Source organism: Leptonotus elevatus, chromosome 16 (assembly GCF_054856555.1).
Source record: "Leptonotus elevatus isolate MCC_2025b chromosome 16, RoL_Lele_1.0, whole genome shotgun sequence".
Lineage (NCBI taxonomy): Eukaryota > Metazoa > Chordata > Actinopteri > Syngnathiformes > Syngnathidae > Leptonotus > Leptonotus elevatus.
Window position 1 is genome coordinate 4,466,532 of NC_141254.1, and position 8,095 is coordinate 4,474,626.

Here is an 8,095-nt window from a genome sequence, read left to right on the forward strand (position 1 = left end):
AATTAAAATATTCTGTAAGAAATCACACGACACACAGACAGTCACACGTTGTGGCGGTTGGAGGTGGACGTGGGGTCGGCGTCACTAACAGCCCTCTCTAAGCGGTCTAATTGGGAGGTCTCACTCTGCTGCATAAACCAGCGACCTCAAAGCGGACCGGTAGGAAATCTCAGAGCAGGACGCTTTCAATGACTGTGCCCACTAACTGCAGACTAGACTGAGGGGTGGACCTCTGCGGCGGAGTCTCCACCGAACCCCTGAGACCGACTCACCGAACCCCTAGGGTTCGATCGAACCCAGGTTAAGAACCACTGCCCTAAACCCTTCATTTTCCACCAGTGATAGTGGCTGTGCATCTATGATGATCAGATTCAGTAAGGCCTCATCCAGCTTTTGCTTCCTCGACCCTGATGACAGAAAAGAAAGTGATAACATATGAAATTTTAGTGTGCTTTAATACAGTACATTTTCCTTCTCTTTTTTTTTAACATATCAGGGTAAATTAAATCAATCAAAACAGTGATATCATTCAAAGCTTGAAGTAGCAACTTTAAAAATAATTAATCAAGAATAAAAAGTGACAAAAGATATATAGTATTACAAGTGATCATATACAGATGTACATGCATGAAACTATAAAACCCTTTTAGGATTAAACACAATCATGTGGAATTATGACCATACCAGAAGGTCCAGCAGGATCAGCTTCAGCTGAAGTGCTCTGCTGCGGAGTTGTTGCCGCAACATGGAGGAGGTGTTGTTGCCAAAAACCAACTCCTGTGAGCATATGAGGCACTGAACCTAAATAATGAATAAATATGACATTAAAAATTGTTATGCAATACTGAAACAATCAAGATATTATTATGGTTACTATGGACATACTGCAGGCTGTGATATTTTTGAATGTAGGTAACACAGCCAAGATTCCCAGCGACCTTTAAATGCTTTAAAGTTTAAACATTATTAAAAGTGATACAGTAATATTAATAAATTTTCTGTAACCATTTATCATTGCAAATGTTGCGGTGAGCCATTTAGCAAAACTGTACAATAGTAAATACAACACTACAATGATGATGATAATGCTGATAATATACCATTTAATATTATGCCAAATAATTAAAATCTTACCTTTGTGGGTGACACAACGTCAAAGTGTTGCCAAACACGAGATTGTTTTCTTGCATTGGAATTCTCCATCCAAAAGCTCTCTCAAGTCAGTTTTCTCTCAAAAGGCTGTAAAGCACTGGGCACGGGGGAGGCAGTGTTTGTTTGGTGTCTCCTTTTGACAGCTGACACCGCGCCAAAAGGTTTGAATCAGTTACATAATTTCCGGTATCTCATTAGCGCGCATAAAGCCGCATACGTCATCAGCACGTGATCACGGAGGTTTGATCGGGGCTTTTGATACATTGTTTCGAGCAGTCTGTCTCACTCGGCTGACACATGCTCCGGAGTCTCAGTGTCAAACGTCCCATCTCTAAATGAGGCCTTCCATCCAACTGGTTCGCTCCTGGGCCGAAGCATCATGAGGCTTCATTTGTTCTATTGCGCCTTCATGTGGAAAATAAATGTCATGACAGACAGAGTGATTAAAATGATACCATGGATTTGATGGGGTCAAAAGGGCAGGGAGTTATGATGTGAATGAATGTGCGTGTGTTACTTGAAAGAATGATTGCTTTATTTTAGACATTGACATATAAACAAGGAACAAGACACACCTTTCATTCATTTTTATTGAGGAAAACTAGCATTTCCAAAGTTTTTGGCTTTAAACGGTTTCTTTTTTTAGATAGGAGTTCTCCTGCTTTTGAAAATAGTCTTTCGCAAGGGACGGATGAGGCCGGGGTACAGAGAAAGGTTATTGCTAGTTTGTAGAGGTTTGGGTAGACATGTTTGTGCAGCTCCCAGTAGTCCAGGGGGTTTGACATCCTGCTTATGTTGGGTTCCCCCAGGTAAGTGTGGACCTCCACAGTCGCATCTGCGGTCTCACTCTGGGTCCTCCTCTGGGTCCTCCTTTGCATGACTGTGTGGTCCAATCGCCGCCACAGTTTGTCACCTAAGACACAACAAACAGACTAACAGCCAACAGGCAGTTCTGGGTGCCCATCGTAGAGATGGGAGCAAAAGAATGCCTTATCCCACAATAATGCACTGCCGCTCATTTCCTATTGCTTAATTAACACCATTAGAATGTATAGAATATTACCTTGCTCCACAGGCTGGGAAGCTTCTGACGTGTCCAGTTGAGTTGATGAAGATGATGTGTTGGAGGAGGAGGAGGAGGAGGAGGAAGATGCCCTGTGCCGGATCACTGTCGCACATTCAGCTGTGAGCCTCCTCTCAGCCTCTTGTGCTTTATTGGGGCTAAAGAAGCCTATCTTCTTGAACTTGCAAATGACAATGAGACTCATTGCAGTTGTGAACTGTTAAACAAGAGGCAGTTGCTCATTTGTTGGTACTAGTAGACAGATGAGAAAAACAGACAACTAATACAAACCTGGGATCCAGCAGTGTTGCCAGTGACATAATGCTCATGGCTTGGAGGTTGTAGAGCTTGTCCCTCAGTTGTTTTTTAAGACCCTCAGCCACTGCTTTGCTCTCCTCCATTTATATGGTTCCCATGTCATCCTCCAATGTGTGGTGCAGCATGGCCAAAAGTGGTATGACCTTTGACCCAGACACTCTCCTCTCCTCTGAGAGCTCTACGGTGGCATCATTAAATGGGGACAGCACCTGCAGACTCTCAGAAATGAGCCTCAACTGGTGGGATGTGAGTGGGGTAATGTCAGTGTATAGGCCTGCCAGGGCTGCTCCTACAGCTTCCCTGAGGTTGTACATGCGTTGCAGCATGTGGAAGGTGCTGTTCCAGCGTGTCTCCACCTGAAAATAAAAGGTCATTATTGTTTGAAAGGGGAGTGGAAGCAGTTATGGATGTCAACTGAACTTACCTCTTGAATGAGCTTCAGCACAGGCTCTGTAGGCTTCATTTGCTCCTGCACCTGTCAGCCTTGTCTATAAAAAATTAAATAGGAAACAAAACATTATTCAAGTCATTCAGCATTAATTTGAATACTGCTGTGTAATAAAGGAATTCACCTTTGCAGTGGTACTGCTTTTGAAGTAGCCAACTATCCTCCTACACTGAAGACGGATCTCAGACTGCTCAGTGTTTTCTGCCAGAGCCTTCTTCACTATCAGATTTAATGTGTGCGCCACACAAATTGTGTGGCGCAGATGAAGGTGTCTGGCACATGCAGCCATGTTGGCTGCACCATCTGTCACAAGGCAAGTTACTTTGGTGGAAATGCCCCATTGTGCCATGAGTGCCGATTTAACGGCAGCCATGTTCTCAGCTGTATGGCGGTCAGGGAAATGGAGCACACCTAACACAGCTGAGTGCAGAGAGGTGTGCTCATCAATGAAATGACAAGTGACTGCCAGATATGCATCTGTGTTGATGCTGGTCCACATATCTGCTGTTATGCTCACTGCAGAGAACTTTGCTACAAGCTCTTGGGCCTCCTCCTGCTGGTACCTTTCCTCCACCATGGCTTTCAAAGTCTAAAGGAAAGGAGAAAGAACACTATTGGAAGAGCAGTTATGGGGGAATGGGGAATAATGATTCATGTGCTCTCATACACACCTGCCTGGTGGGGAGAACATATGTAGGGTCAAAAGCTTGGATAAGCTTCCTGAACCCTGTGTCCTCCACAAAACTGAAGGGCTGGCAATCTTCAATTACCATATTGATCAATGCCTCTTCCACTGCATTCTTATCCACTGCAGTTTAACAGAAACAGAGTAGGCCTATTAATGATAGATGTCATTAATTTCATCTGTCACATTTGAAATATACATGGTAGGCTATGCTGTTTTTTCATTGCATGTTAAAATGGATTACCTGGGCGTGGTTCTATTTGAGTTGTCTCCTTATTTTCATGCAGGGCCCTATAATGCCTCAACATAGATGAAGTGTTCTCTTGGTACCCAAGTTCTTTAGAACAAAGTTTACACTTCACCTTTTGAAATATCAGCAAGTAGAATAAAGACATTAAAACGTGGGATACACTGTGTTGTCACAATAATTTACAATATATTTTCACACTGGTTATTATAATTTGTACCTTTTTAGGAGAGATCTGCTCTAAATGATCCCAGACAGGGGATGTTCTCTTCTTTTTCGTTGTGGACTGGACGGTGCGTCCATTGCAAAACGAATCTGATTGAATTGAGGTTTGAAGATGCGAGTTGGGTGTGTCAGTGTCACCTGTGAGCTCATTGTCGTCTGTGTGCCATTTTATTTCGAATCACCCGCGAAACTATGTGTTGGCGATGACGTAGGAAGCCCGTCTCGCGAGGCTTTGGACGTAGCAACGCGCGTTCCGAGGCTTCGGGCGTGGCCACAAGCGTAATCAACACATGCCTCGATGCGCGCTTTGCAGATTTTTTTCCGGTTTACTCGGCACACGCATCGGCGCCTCGGCACAGTAGGGCACATCACAAATTTTGCGGTCCCTTGTCTCAATGTTTATATTAACCTGACATTTTTACCTCAATAGTGTATTCACCCGTTTATGCTTGTCTGGTGCTTTTTTTTGGGGTGGCTAGCTTCCAATGAATTTATACTACTGTTTCGATGTTTCAAAATGTGCTTGTACAAAATACACCGATTAAAAACCTTACTTGCGTCCTTTTGATTTCGTGAGACTTTATCAATGCTTAGTGCTGTTTCAATCGAAAGTATGCATAATCCAAGACCACATGGAATTCCCGGAAGCCAGCTGTTTACCTTTCACGGAAGCTCTTTAGTTGCATTTTTGCAACTTCTCCTTCATGTCGTCTGTTGAACAGAATTATTTTAGCCAAAGTTGCTCTGCAAAGTTCACCACAGACTTTTGGTGATGGGCTCTTGTTCAAGTCCTCAGATGCAAAACTTTCCTGTTGTTGGAGACGTTGCACGTCTTCTGTGAAAGGCAGAGTGGATGGCTTGTTAAAGTGCTCCTCATTTAATTAAGGTGGTCAAAGCTGTGTGAGAAATAAGTTCAGACCATTTTGAGGTATGCAGTTTTTGGAAAGTCCTGTTTGAATTTTACATCTCCTTGTCTCCAGCCATTAGCGCCCTGCAGTGTAAGATGTCATCACATATCTTGTTCAAAGAGTGGCTCAACTTCAGGGCGAGGCTTGGAGTTTTGCAGCAGTTTTTTTCTTCATCAAATTCAGATACCTTCTTGACACCCTTAACCACAAAATGAAAATTTGCCAGTTTTAAAGCTTTCCTCTAAGGTAAAGACTGACAATTGTGTCCGCAGTATCAGAAGAAGTCTTCCAACTTCTCGAAGCTTCTGTCGCATATATTCAAATTTGGTGGGATCTTGACCATGTTTATTGGAAAAGGATTAGGTCAAATGAAGAATACAGAAGTCTCTGCACACAATAGCTGAGACGTCATTGTCAAGACGGCTTGGTTTGATGGAGGACCCAAATGCGGGGAGGAAAAATAGCCAGGCAAGGATGCAGTTGATGAAGCAAAAAAGGGATTTTAATTACTACAAACAAAAGGTGATCTTCCAAATTGCAAAATAAACCAAAACTAGAACCAAAACATGAACCAAAACATGGGGGAACAACAATGCAAAAACGAGCAGCATGACATGGGGAAAAGACAAGGCAAAAACGGGCATCATGACATGGGAAAAAGACGAGGCAAAAACGGGCAGCATGACATGGGTAAAAGACAAGGCCAAAACGGGCAGCATAACATGGGGAAAAACAATGAACCGACACAGACAGAGGGGAGAGAGCAGACTAAATACACAGACACTAACGACTTCAACTGAGAAGAGATGGAGATAGGTCTGGAGAGTCATTTATTTCCAAAAAGTCTGCCCATTCTTTTCTTATAATTTTGTCAAATTCTGCGTCGTTTAGCAGTGAGATGTTAAAACGCCATGTCGGTGGTGGTTTAAAGGTATAATCAACTTGTAGGGAAAGGGAGACTGGTGCATGGTCGCTAATAATAATAGGATGTATTTTTGTAACAGTTTTATCAGCAATAGAGTTATTTGTAAGAAAAAAATCTATTCTTGAAAAGGACCGGTGCACAGCGGAAAAGAAGGTAAATTCCTTCTTATTTGGGTTTTTAAGCCTCCAGCTGTCGACGAGGCCAAAGTCATCCATATATTCCCCTATTACTTTTGAAGATTGTGATCGCCTTATACATGTTGTTTTATTAGAACGATCTATTAATGGATTTAAGTCTCCTCCAATAATAATAGTAGAGTTCGCTGCTAATTCAAACAGCTTAGAGAAAAATTCATGGAAAAAGGCCGGATCATCATTATTAGGGGCATATAAATTACCAAATGTATATATTTGATTAAATATAGTCACCTGAATAATAATGTATCGGCCCTCTGGGTCTGTTATTGTATTATTTAGAGTAAAGAGTAAATTCTTATGTATGAGTATACAGACTCCCCTTTGTCTACTGTTATAAGGGGCAGAGTACGCTTGGCTAAAATTCTTATCAATAAGTAATTTTTCTTCAGATTTTTGTAGGTGGGTTTCTTGTAGGAGGCAAATATCTGCTTTTAATTTTAAGAGATGGTCTAAAGTTTTTATTCTTTTTGCCTGTGAGCGAGCGCCACAAACATTCCAGGAAACCAGAACTAATTTATGCATACAAACAATATAAACTCAATCCTATGTATATATCTGTATAGGCCATTTGCCACCACTGGCATGTTATAGGATAGAATCAAAGTGGTTAGGTGATTTATGTAGTTTGTGTAAAATATGAGGTAACGTGTAAGTAAATAAAACAGTGCAAAAACGAGTAGGGAGGTGAAAGTGAAGGAAATTAACAGGGGATTAAACATAACAATACACCAGTAACCCAAGCGAGATTTTTTTTTGTTTAAATATACTTTAGATATAGTTGTGTATTAATATTAGATTTATAATATAGCCTAAACATAATAAGTATTCATATTTTTGGTTTTATAACCACATATACAGTATATGTATACACCTAATAATCAAACTAAGTTTAGTTTCACCAATGCCAATTAGAACAGCCAGGGAGTGGAATTGGGGTTCCGGAATAGTTGGCCATCGATATATAACTTATCAACGGCTATCGTAGTCCGTTTACCCTCCTGCCTATTTTGTTTCATTATAGGAAACAGTACCTTTCGCTGCTCATTGATCTCTCTCGGGAAATGATCATTCATTCCAAATGAGGTCCCTTTAAGCTCCCGTCCTTTAATTTTTACAAATTCTTTCTGTTTAAAATGCTCAAACTTGGCAATAATAGGACGGGGTTTGTTGCCCCTACGGGCTCCAAGCCGATGTACCGTCTCCTGAGGAATTTTTAACGACGTCGTCATAATTTTTTTTATCTCAACCTCTGGGTTGTCAGAGGTATTCTCGGATATACCTGAGAATATTAAATTATCTCGCATACTACGGGATTGGACATCTAAAACAGTTTCTTTTAGCGTTTTATTCTCCTTTTTCATAGTTTCCAGCTCGACTGAAACAGCCGCAAGTGAAGAGTGTAACTCGGCATTTTCCCGTTGAAGGTCACTTACCTGTTGGCTGACGAATTCCAGGCTTACCTTTAGTTCTTTGACGTCCTCGAGGATGAGGCAGAGGACGTCAAGTTTTTTATTTATGGACTCCAGCACACTGACCGAAACGTCCGTAGTGGTTAGGTCGTCCGTGTCCGTCGCTGAGTCATTTTTCCTCTTCTTCGAAGAAGGTTTCTTCGACGGTTTCTCGACAGAAGGATCCTCCATCGCGCAGCTGTAAAAATATCCGTCGATGAAACGTTCAAGGTCCTCCACGTTGGGTGGTATTTCAAATTTGCCGGATGAAAGAGAGAAGAGAAAAGCCAAGATATATGATGGTTAAATTTGGATTAGTTTAGTATAATAGAGCTAGTTCTATCTTAGCAGCAGGGCGCCGCCATGTTAGGGTTTCCTGGTCTCGCTGTAGGTCTCGCGATAGTCACAGCATCTCGTGAGCGACTTCCTCTCCTCTAGATGCTACATCAGAGCCAATCAATAAGTATGATAATGTATCG

At 41.8% G+C, this 8,095-nt stretch overlaps 1 pseudogene; it reads right to left on the reverse strand.

Annotated features, from left to right (window-relative positions):
- Positions 1–1,730: 1,730 nt before the first annotated feature.
- LOC147160419 (zinc finger BED domain-containing protein 4-like) lies at positions 1,731–2,658 on the reverse strand (annotated as a pseudogene).
- Between the last annotated feature and the right edge of the window lie 5,437 nt (positions 2,659–8,095).